Source organism: Protopterus annectens, chromosome 15.part0, assembly GCF_019279795.1.
Source record: "Protopterus annectens isolate FY-2018-M chromosome 15.part0, PAN1.0, whole genome shotgun sequence".
NCBI classification, from domain to species: domain Eukaryota; kingdom Metazoa; phylum Chordata; order Ceratodontiformes; family Protopteridae; genus Protopterus; species Protopterus annectens.
In genome coordinates, this window is record NC_056749.1 from 229,849,322 (window position 1) to 229,860,995 (window position 11,674).

The window sequence follows — 11,674 nt, forward strand, 5'->3', positions numbered from 1 at the left end:
CATTCATTATCCTAAAGGAGGTAAGTTACAATTGTAGCACAAACAACTCCTATTGCTATCCTGTCCCCCTCCCTATTTCCTAAAAAAAAAAAAAATGTGTTCCACTCTCAACTCTTCTACATCTACACAACAACACAATAACTCCTCTACACAGCATGGATTCAGGCCAAACCACAGCACTATCACAGCTCTCTTATCATTCCTTGAGACAGTTAACACCAGTGGAAAAAAAAATCACTTGGCACTCAATGCCTCCAAAACAAAACTTATGGTGTTCCATCAACTTACCTACTCTAAGGTTTTTTTGATGTCTTTGAATACTCCCTCTCTAGATGTTTTATCACCCCCTTCTTTTTTCCTACTCTCATTTATCCTCTCATCATACTGTACTGATTAGAATGCTTTTGAATTGTGAACTTAAATGTTTGTACTTTTTGTTTTTTATATTTATATGCACCTACCTTTTTTTTCTGTATGTATTTTTTTTTCCAGGACAGGACTCCATTGAAAACGGGTTCTTTTGGCCCAATGGACTATCCTGGTAAACCAACTGCAAATAAATAAATAAATAAATACACTTGTACAAATGTACTCACATCAGCTACTGGGTGTGCTCATATACCCTCAGTGTCTACCTCAGCTGCTTGTACTCCAAAGTGATCATCAGGTGGTTTACCAAGATCTAGCCACAAGCCAATGCTGTGGCCACAAAAAAAGGCTCTTCGTTGTTCATAATAGCTTGGTCATCATATGCATGTGTATTAAGCCTCCAGTCTCATTGTGCACACAATGTAAACATTTTTGGCTTGACTGTGATTGCAGACACAGTGTTTATGAATCCCCAAGAGACTTATTTTATTTGCTTACAAACAAAAATACATACTTAGGTTAATGTTTGTTAGTAGCCCTTGCTGCCTGCAAGTCTGAGTTAAGATATGCACTTTCAAACATTCCCCAAAACATTATATTAATGTTAATTAGTTATTCAGAGGTTTAAACATCATTTTGAAAAGCATATTTTTGTAAACTTCTACGTGTTTTCTCTTAGATCTATTTGCTCTTAAGATGTCTAAAATTTTTATGCACCACTTACTTTAGGTTCTAACCACCATCTCAATATATGTTTAAAATCAAGCATTTGGGACCTTACCAGTTTGTTTGTGGTGAATGTCCAATAATTAAACCCATCTGCCTGTCTGGACATGCAGTGAATTTGCTCTAGCTAAAATTTCTTTTTCTTCTGTTTTTGGTATTTCTGAGCATCTGTATTGCAGATTAATGTAAGATTTAATTTTCAGGCAGTGCCCTGCAAGATATGCATATAAAATTCTGGCCCACTCAGTTAAGGGGCGGTTCTTTCTTGTTGCATAACTATTGAAGGCCGTGAGGTAGGCCTCAATATCACAGTCCTTTCCCAGTTTCATAAGCAGTAGAGTGGTTCTCATGCCTTGCACAGCTGACTGATTATGGAATTTGTTTATTGTTGTGCTATTTCAACTTGCTATTGCAAAATGACGCAATGTTATTCAGTGGCTATACTTTTGATGACACTTCTTTTGTGGACACTATGCTGCTGCTGAATGGTGCAAGTAGCCAGATTTTGCATGTGTAATTAGTGGCTTGCAGTTGTTGACTGGTGGCTGCAGTAGTCACTACATGGTTTCTGGATATTTGTCTTAGATGGTCTCCTGTATATGTGGCAGCCTTTGTGAAGCCTTTAATAACCTTCTCCATTTTTAGGACAAAACAGAGCAGCTGTAGCCCAAATACAGATAAGTTCAAATGACAATTCACAAGTAGTACCACTTTAGAGTTGCAAGGTATTACAATTTACAAACTCTCAGATGCGTAGTTCACAGGTTGTATATTATAAAAGGGCTTTCAAATCTATTTCTCAATCAGTGGGGAGTGCATACTATTTCCTCGTTCAAAGCACATAATAAATGTTGATGATATCCTTTTGCAACACAAGTTGTAATACTTTCTAGACAATTGATGGTAGGATTGAAAACTGTCTGCATTCTCCACCAAATGTCATATCTTGGTTGAACAGTAGTCACAGGAACACCCTTAATTAACATTTTTTTTCTAAGATTCAGCATGGGTTTATATATAAAGGGGTGAACAAAAACATCCTGAAATGGTTTCATAGCTTCACATCTGATAGAGCACAACCTGTAACGTGGAATGGCTCTTTGTCATCATTCTGCCCCACCAACACCAGGATCCCTCAAGGATCTACCCTTGGGTCTCTTTTTAATGTAGTCATCAATGGCATGCACACAATTGACAGAAGTGCCACCTTACTACAATATGCAAACAATTCTACTCTGCTATGTATAGCAGATATGCCTGTTCAACTGTAAGGTAAAAAAATGCAGCTTGCTTTTAACAATATGAAAAATGGCTAGCAAACTCTTCACTAATCCAAAATATAAAAACAGCAAAAAAAAATACTGTTTGTGTCAAATAATGAATACAACAACACAACTCACTTCAAATAACCTTGCTTAACAATACAGGTATTGAAACTGAGCAGGTTAATTAAAGTACTAGGAATTAATACAGACAGACAGATGAATCGCATTTGAACAAATAACCTAAATCATTAACAAAACAAACAAAAAATAGTCTTGCTCTATAATATAAAATCTAATCTAATACTACAAGCAAAGATCCAAGCAGCTCAAACACTGCTTCTTTCAGAACTCTATACCTAATGAAACCAACATTTAAAAAACACAACTACATCTCTCTCTCCACCAACTACACTGGTTAGAACTGCAACAGCATCTAACAGTAGGACAAATACATATTTCAGTATTCTAACTAAATCAAACGTATGTCCATCCGTTGATCTTCTCTTAATTTTGGGTACAAACCAGCTACAACTCTACGATCACAAAATATAAATCAAACGCTTGTCATTAAATCAAGCAATCACTCTGGAGATTCAACATAGCGGAACACACTCCATTCAAATATCACATCTGACTCTAGACAAAAAGTCTTTATTTTCTAAGTTACAAATGTACCTAACTTCTACCTGGAAATGGTTATGTGATAAAGTGAGCTAATATTAAAAACTACTACCCTCTTCTCCCTAACCTCCTCTTATTCTATTCCCCGTCTTATTACTATCTCTCTTTGTTTTCCTATAACCTTCAGCCTCTTTAATTTCTCCCTACTACGTTTGCCAGTTACTGTTATGTTGCACCCATTTTAGCACTATTTAGATTAACATTTAATTCTTTAGCAGTAAGGTTTACTTTATTTCATAATGTATTGTTTCTTTTCCTGTTATGTTTCTATTTAGTTATGCACTACGTTTCACTTTTAAGGTTCTCACCTTTTCACACACCCAAAGGGTAAGATTTTGAAGGGCAAACCATAGCTTAACCACAACCAGAGCCAAGGTATTAAATTCACTTCTATGCCAAAATAAAAGTTTACGCTTGTTGAATTTGAGCTATTTCCTTTCTTTCGTATAAAGTATTCATATACAACTTTTACTAAAAACTTGGGAAATATGTTTTGCCCTAAAATCTCAAGACGTTAGTCATTTTCAACTTCCCGCATGCAGACACACACACACACACACACACACACACACACACACACACACACACACACACACACACACACACACAAACACAAACAGGGAACAAATTACCCAAATAGAGACTGCCCTGAGTAAAGAGGGACAAGTGGCAACCCTATGAATCAGGTTGTAATTTGTAGATGTCTTTGGTGCTTTTCTCCATTGGATTTCACTGAAAAAAGATAATCTATACTCATACCATGGTGCTAAGGGCTGGAACTCCTTACCCTTATCCATCAGGTCAGTATCCTCCCTCTCATCCTTCAAAACCATTCTAAAACAATTCATAGCCAAAAGATGGCTCTATTCATGAGCAACAGCAGGATAAACTATATTTCTAAATGTGAGCAAATACTTATTTTTTTATTAGTTGATATTTGGTGACTGGGAAAGTCCGACTGGGTCAGAAACCCATTTTCAGCACAGGTCGGGAAGAAAAGCTCCACGGTACAAATTTTGGACAGTAGAAGTTTAAACAATATTAATAACAAGACTTAGCATACATTTTTTTTACAAATAGATTAAAGTACATTATTTTCAAAAAATAAATACAATCAAAACATTTGTACAATTAAGAAAAGAGTAACTTTCAGCATTTTTTAATAAAGTAGGAATGGTATTAGTTGACAAACCAGTTAGAGAGATAGCTTGATTACTAAGCTGTCAAATAAGTTTTGGAAATAGGAAGTTTTGACTTTTAAGTAATAGGGATAAAGGAGTAATATGAGAAAAGTCAAAGCATTAGCCGTAAAGGAAGTTTAGGGAAATAGGAAGTTTTGACTTTTAAGTAATAGGGATAAAGGAGTAATATGAGAAAAGTCAAAGCATTAGTAGTAAAGGAAGTTTAGGGACAGAAGAAGAGTATAGAGATGAGGGGGAGCTAGCTTAGGAAAGTTGTTTTAGACTGTGCTGAAGGAAGATTATAGTATGGGAATGGTGAGGTTAATTGAGCAGTATTCTGAATAGAAAAGGCTAAGAAGTTTGTAGCTAAGTTTAAGTCTGGAGGTTAATGATCAGGATAGAGTGAGAAGAAAGTTTAGTATAAGAAGAAATTAAGATATATTGGAGGGTGGCAGTACTGATTGTAAGCTTAAAAGATTTAAAATAGATAGAGGACTTAACTCTAGCTGTTATTAACTAGGATGTAAGATTGGTGTAAAAAGGCATGAGGTAATAGGAAAAAGGGGTCTGGGCAATTAATGATATGATATATTTATGTGGGTCTATGTCTTATGACGAAATTACAGAATATCGAACATAAGACATAGAAACTCACTTACACAAAAGTACAGAACATCGAAGCTGTACTTACATGAAGTACAGAACATCGAAGATGTACTTTCGTGTAAGCCAGTTCTCTGAGATGCATTACAGTGGGGATAAGAAATTACATCCTTTACCCCATTTTAGTGCGATCTCAGAGTTAGTATATTTAAGTAGGGGGGTGTGGGGGGTGAAGCCCCCCTGCAAAACAGTATTTTGTAAACTTTTTAATTTCTGTTTTATGGTAGGGAAAGATGCGGAAGGGTGGCTTACGTGAAAGTACATCTTCGATGTTCTGTACTTCACGTAAGTACAGCTTTGATGTTCTGTACTTTCGTATAAGTGAGTTCCTATATCTTATGTTCGATATTCTGTAATTTCAATCATAACACATAGACCCGTTTATACTTAGAAGCATGGGCAGATGTGAGTGCTTAGATAGTAGTCTTTCAAAGTTAATTTGAAGATCTTAAAGGATTCGATGGCACAAATATTTGGCGGTAGGGCATTCCATGATTTAGCAATGGTATGGGAGTAGATGCTTTGCCCAGCTCTTTTGGTAGGTTTGTACACTTGTAAGAGCAGTTTGTTAGTGGAGTGAAGGGTTCAGGGTGGGATATAAGGCAACAAGATAGGTTTCAGGGCAGGGCAGCTATCTGGATTGCAGATTATTTTATGAGCTCGAGGTAGTTGCACAAGATTCAGGTAGCGAGGGAATTCTAGCCAGTTTAGTTTTTTTTAGGACATCACAATGGTGGGTATGATAAGGTACACCAGTTGCGAATTTGGCAATTTTGTGATAGCATGATTGTAGTTTGTTCTTTAGAATTATATTTAGATTAGTAAGAATGGGGGCCCCATATAGCAAGGTGGGAAATAGGAGGGTATTTTAGTGGAAGCATCCATAGGTTCATAGGTAGGTACTAGGCTATCGGCCCAAGGGCCTAAGTAAGCCTAGCCAGCAAGGTTCCATAGCTTGCGCCACCCAAGAAAGTTAGGAACTGTTTATGTCTGTCAGTTTTGCCTAGTTTTATATGTTTTTTTTTATTATTATGTCAGATATATATTGTTCAAAGGTGAACTGATTATCTATAGTGATGCCTAGAAGTTTTGCTTGGATTACTATTTCAATTTGAGTTTTGTTTTGTGAATATAGTTTTAAATCATGTGTGAATGGCTTTAGAGAGGACAATAGAAGCTTAGTTTTATTTAGATTAAGTAGTAGCTGTGCATCATTTAACCAGGTTTCAATACAGGTAAAGGCGATTTGTGTAATAGTTAAGAGATCACTGAGGTTGTTGGAAGTGGAGATATTAGTGATGTCAGCGTATCGGATGGCTGAGCTTTGGGGGGAGACAGTGTGAAGTTTGTTAATAAATATATTAAAAAGCAGAGGTCCAAGAATGAAACTTTGGGGGACTACTATATTATTTACTTGGTATTTAGATATGCTAGTTTGCCATTTGACACATTTAAAAAAACATGTTTGAGTACTGTGGGAGCAACCTAGTGTGGAAAGTTGTAATAATAATAGTTTAGAATGAGTCACCGTATCAAAGGTTTTTGATACGTCTAGTAATATTACAGATATTAATTGGCCTTGGTCCACGGCTTTGTAAACCGTATCTGTGAAGGATAGTAGTGCTGTAGTGGTACTATGTCTAGGTCGAAAACCATGTTGGGTAGGTGTGAGAAGGTTGTTGTCTAAGAGGGATTTTATTAGTTGTGTGTGTATACATTTTTCTAATAGCTTAGAGAGGGGGGAGGATAGAGATTGATAGCTTGATAATTCCTGTGTTTTTCCTCCCTTATGTAAGGGAAAGATAATCGATTATTTCCAGAGTTTGGGGACATAGGATTCAGTAATAGACCTATGTACCAGAATACTAACAGGATAGGCTATTGCACTGGTGGCAAGTTTTAAATATTCTGATGGAAGATTGTCTGCAAACAAGGAACACTGCTTTAATTTAGAAAGTGTATGTACTAGAGAGGTAGATACAGCTTGTAGAGAAAAAGTGTTTTTTGTGGGGGAGAAGTTTGAGCAGGGGTGGCTATCTATGGAGTCTGTGTTAGGTGAATTCTCTGTATGGTTAGAATTATTGTGGGGTGAGGAGAGGTTTGTAAGTTTTAGAATACTATCTATGAAGTGAGTTAAATATATCAGATACTTCTTTAACTGGGGCTGGTGAAGGGTTTTGAGGTGTCCCTGAAGAAAGAAGTTTTGATATAAATTTCCAGAATTTTCTAGGGTTGTTTGTTTGGCAGTTTAGTTGTTGTGCAAAATAGTTTTTCATCATCAATAGCTAGTTTGTTTTTGCTTGGTTTTGGAGTTGCTTAAATTTTAGTTGATTGGTTTCATTTTTAACTCTTTGCCATTCTTTTCAGGCTCAGTCTCTAGCTAATAATATTTGTTTAGTGGATTTTGTAAGCCAGGGTGCATGGTTTGTTTTAGTCCTTTTCATATGTAGAGGAGTTAAGCTATTGGGAGGATCCAGAAATGATTAGTTGAAGTGGCTTATAGCATCATTTAGGGGGAGTATTTTAGTGGGGACCAGATTATGTTTTTTAGGCTATTGCTGAAGAGCTGTTGGTTGAATTTGGTTACATTTCTAGAGGTTTTATAATTGTGGCTGTTAATCATACATGGGGGAACTCTGTAGGTGTAAGCTGGTGAGTGGTCACTTAGGCTATTTGGTACAATATCAGAGTTGGAATATTTAAGTGGGCCATTAACTGTGATCCAATCAAGAGTTGCACCTGATTTTTGATAGCGTTGTCGCCTCACAGCAAGACATTGTTGCGTTCGATTCTCAGCTAGAGCATCTTCTGTGTGGAGGCATGCGTGAATGGGCGTGCCTTCGTTGAAGGTTGTGCATCAGGGCTGGTAACTCGGCACATAAAAATCCACTACCAAACATTAACGGACTACAGTTCCACTGTGGCGACCCCTAACCGGGATAAGCCGAAAGACACAACAACAACAACTTTGGTAGGGCAGGTTATAAGTTGTGTGAAGCCATGGAAGTAAATATTTTCTGTTGCAGGAATAGTGGTCATGTTTTGTCAGTTAATATTTGTGTTGCCCATTATAAAAAGTTTCATTGGAGATGTTATTGGAAGTCCAGGAGAGAAATTATTTCAAGAGTTGTGATATTTTGGTTAGGAGGTATATAAACTACTCTAATGCAAATGTGTTTAGCGTTATTTATGTGTATGGATGCTAGGAATATTTCAGCATTACTAAAAGTTGGGACAGGTTTGGGGGGGGGATAATTCATAAGCTGTAGTGATAAATTAATGCTAACCCTTCTCCTTTTTATTGACCCTGTCTTTTCTCATAATGTTACACATAGCTTACACTTCCTTACTCACCCTTCTTCACTCACTTCCTCACTTATAGTTTCATAGTATAGTACTAGGCTATCTGCCTTAGGGTATTTATAAGCCTAGCCAAAGTGTATGTGGCTTTCGCCACCCCATGTAATGATACAAAAGTGTACAATTTAAATTAAATTTAGTTTAATGTGCCTCTATCTAGCAATGACACAGAGATGACCCCCGGGGTAAACCTACGATCACCCATCCATTCGTCCAGATTTCTCTTGAAGAGAGTCAGTGAGTGGCTCTGCCTAACATGGACAGGTATCCTGTTCCAGAATGTGGGAAGCCTCTGGGTTATGAATCTGTCCCTCCAGCATGTCCTATTCATATTTGTGCTAAGGTTTAGATCTTTAGCTCTCGTGGCTCTGATGGATTTGGATTTTTTGAGGTGGAGCATGTCCATTAATTCTGAATAGGACATGGCCTTGTACGTAAGGCACAGATCACCTCTGAGCAGGCGGTATGCTACTGAATAGAGCTGGAGCTTTTTCAGTCTGGCAGCATGACATATGCTGGAGACCCTTGATCCTCTTGGTAAGGTACTTTTGGGGTCTCTCCAGCTGCTGCAGGTGCCTGGTGAGGTACATACCAAACGGGACATTGTACTCAATCATAGGCCTGATAAGGGAGGAATATAAGGGTACAATGACATCCTTTGATCTGGATGTGAATCCCTTCATGATAAGGTGGGCAAGGTAGAAGATCTTTCTAACCACTTTGGCAACGTGGGTGTCAAATGAGAGGTCACTGTCAACTTGGGTCCCCAGGTCTCTGATTACTTTTTCCGTACTTAATGGATTACCACCTATGTGGTAATTTGTGGGTACTTTGTCTTTTCCAAAGGGGATGACTATACATTTTTTGGCATTTAGTTTAAGGCCATGACTCTGGCACCAGTCGCCTGTTTCTGTGAGGCCCTTCTGGAGGATGCATGTGTCAGCTGGTGTGTCGACTATGGCACCTAGTTTGCAGTCGTCTGCGAACTTTGTCAGCCATAACCCCCTATGTTTGCCTGCACATCTGAGAAATAAATGCCGAACAAGAGGGGTCCCAAGACAGAGCCCTGTGGGACTCCACTTGTGACTGGCTTAGAGTCTGACATAGCTCCAGCTATTCTGACTTTGTGGGTTCTGTCCTTTAGCCAGTTTGCAACCCATCTTCTGACAAACGGGTTTACATTTAAGCTGTTGAGCTTGTCTATGATGCCTGAGTGGGGTATTGTGTCGAAGGATTTTGCCAGATCCAGGTAGGCTGTATGAACTGCTTTGCCTTCATCGATGGCTCTAGTGACAGGTTTAAAAGAAAGGATCTGCCTTTTACAAAGCCGAACTGGGTAGGGTCAATTGTCTGTAGGTCCCCGATGTCTTTGTTTATGAGTTCCATAATGATCCTTTCCATAGCTTTGCAGACCAGGCTGGTCAAGCTTATGGGGCGGTAGTTTCTAGGGTCTGTAGAGGTGCCACCTTTGTGGAGTGGGACCACTGCAGCTGTACGCCAGTGTTCAGGGACGTATCCTGTAGCAAGGCTAAGATTAAACAGCGTTCTTATGTGCGGGTTTAGCTCCTCTAGGAGTTCACGTAGCACGCAACCCGGGACACCACCAGGTCCCATGGATGCTGTATTTTTAGCTTTGCTGAGGGTAGCTCTCACCTGGACATCTGAGATTTCAGGGAGGTTGCATTCAGCTGAGATATTTATTTTGTCTTTTGGGGGAGAGGGAGGGGAGAAATTTGCACTGAACCTGTCTGCCAGTATGTTGGCAATATCTGTGGGTTCAGTGTATTTTTTGCCGTTATGAACTAACTCTGAGCATATCTGCGGGTTTCCGCCCAGGTTTCTAACATAACTGAAGAAGGCCATGTGATTATCTTTAGTGTCCTTAGCGATTTTTCTCTCGAAGTTGGCCTTTGATGATTTTATTAGCGAACATAGTTTTTTGCTAGTGCTGATCAGGGATGCCTTCCCTTTATGGGATTTTGCTCTGTCTTGCAGTAGCTTCCTTCTCGTTATAACGTTTGTTTATGGCTGGGGTCCACCAGATAGGATGTCTGCCTTTGGTGGAAAGGGTCTTGGTTTTATTTGGGATTGCATGATCCATGCATTCTTGGAGATGCCCGTAGAAAGCATTTGTGAAGGATTTAGCAGTGTGGGATGTGGTTTCCACTGGCCCAGGGGGCTTGAAGGATACCATTTCAGTCCTAAGGAGTGTAGTCAGCTTTTGAGAAGTTTCTCACTGTGGTCTTTTGTGCTGGGGGTGGAGGTGGGATATGAATATCTAGGGTTATTAGTTTATGGTCTGATCTCACTAGTGAGGGGTATACTTCTGGTGTTGAGCATTTTGTCCCCATGTTTGTGATGATCAGGTCAAGTATATTATTTCCCCTTGTGGGGGAGGTGACTAGTTGTTCCATCGCATTTGAGTTGATGAATTCCAGGAACCTTTGGGCTAGGGTGTTGGGGCTTGAGTAATGCACCCAGTCTATGTTTGGGTAGTTGAAGTCTCCCAATATGATGGTATTTGGTGAGACATTCATATCTTCCAGTGTATTCAGGAAGGCTGAATGGAGTTCCTGAGATTGCGAGGGTGGTCTGTAGCATGCTACAAGTTGTATAGCAGTTTTGCCTACGGTTAGTTGCACACTTCTATCAGTTTCACTCCCCTGGCTTTTTCTCTAAATATTCCAAAACTCCTTTCTCTCACTTCATATTGCAATTCCTATTTGTATTATACTAACTTACCTTTACTTTCTCTATTAACTGGCTAAAATTTCTCTAAACATAAAATCATTGTCATATCACTTGTTGCTATTCTTAACCAATGTTTTCATAATATGCCCAATTTGGTACAATTAAACAGTAGGTTTTTATTGTAATATTTTTTTAAGACGGTGAAATTATTGTTCTTAAGATGTACTGAAATACTTTGTAGCTTTTCTAATCAGGCCTCCGCTGAAACTAGTTGGGCTTTCCCAATAATCAAATGCCAATAATTAATTAAATAAATAGTATTAATGCACATACAAATACACGTTCTCTTATGAGGAGCTGTGATATAAGCAAGCAATAATGCCAGACAGGGTGTGCGTTAATGTGTAATTAATACCCGCCCAGGCGTGTTACGATGCCCGACATCGCAGTTGGAGGGCCTCTGCACCCCTGGAAAGACACCAATTACATATTAAAACACACTGTCCGGCGGCGTCCGCCACTATTGTTTGCTTAAAGAATAGGTAATAACGCTACAGCATACAAATCACTTTGGGTACAATTCTTACTGCTTCGCCTGCACCCACTTATTTTTGAGGAGACACCAAACTTCCCAGTCTGAGAATACAGTAATGCTAGGTTTCTAGCCCCAGTCACGTAAACGCATGTTGGACGTGACATTTCCAGTAAGTACGCCCACACTACGTCTGCTAACTTTGA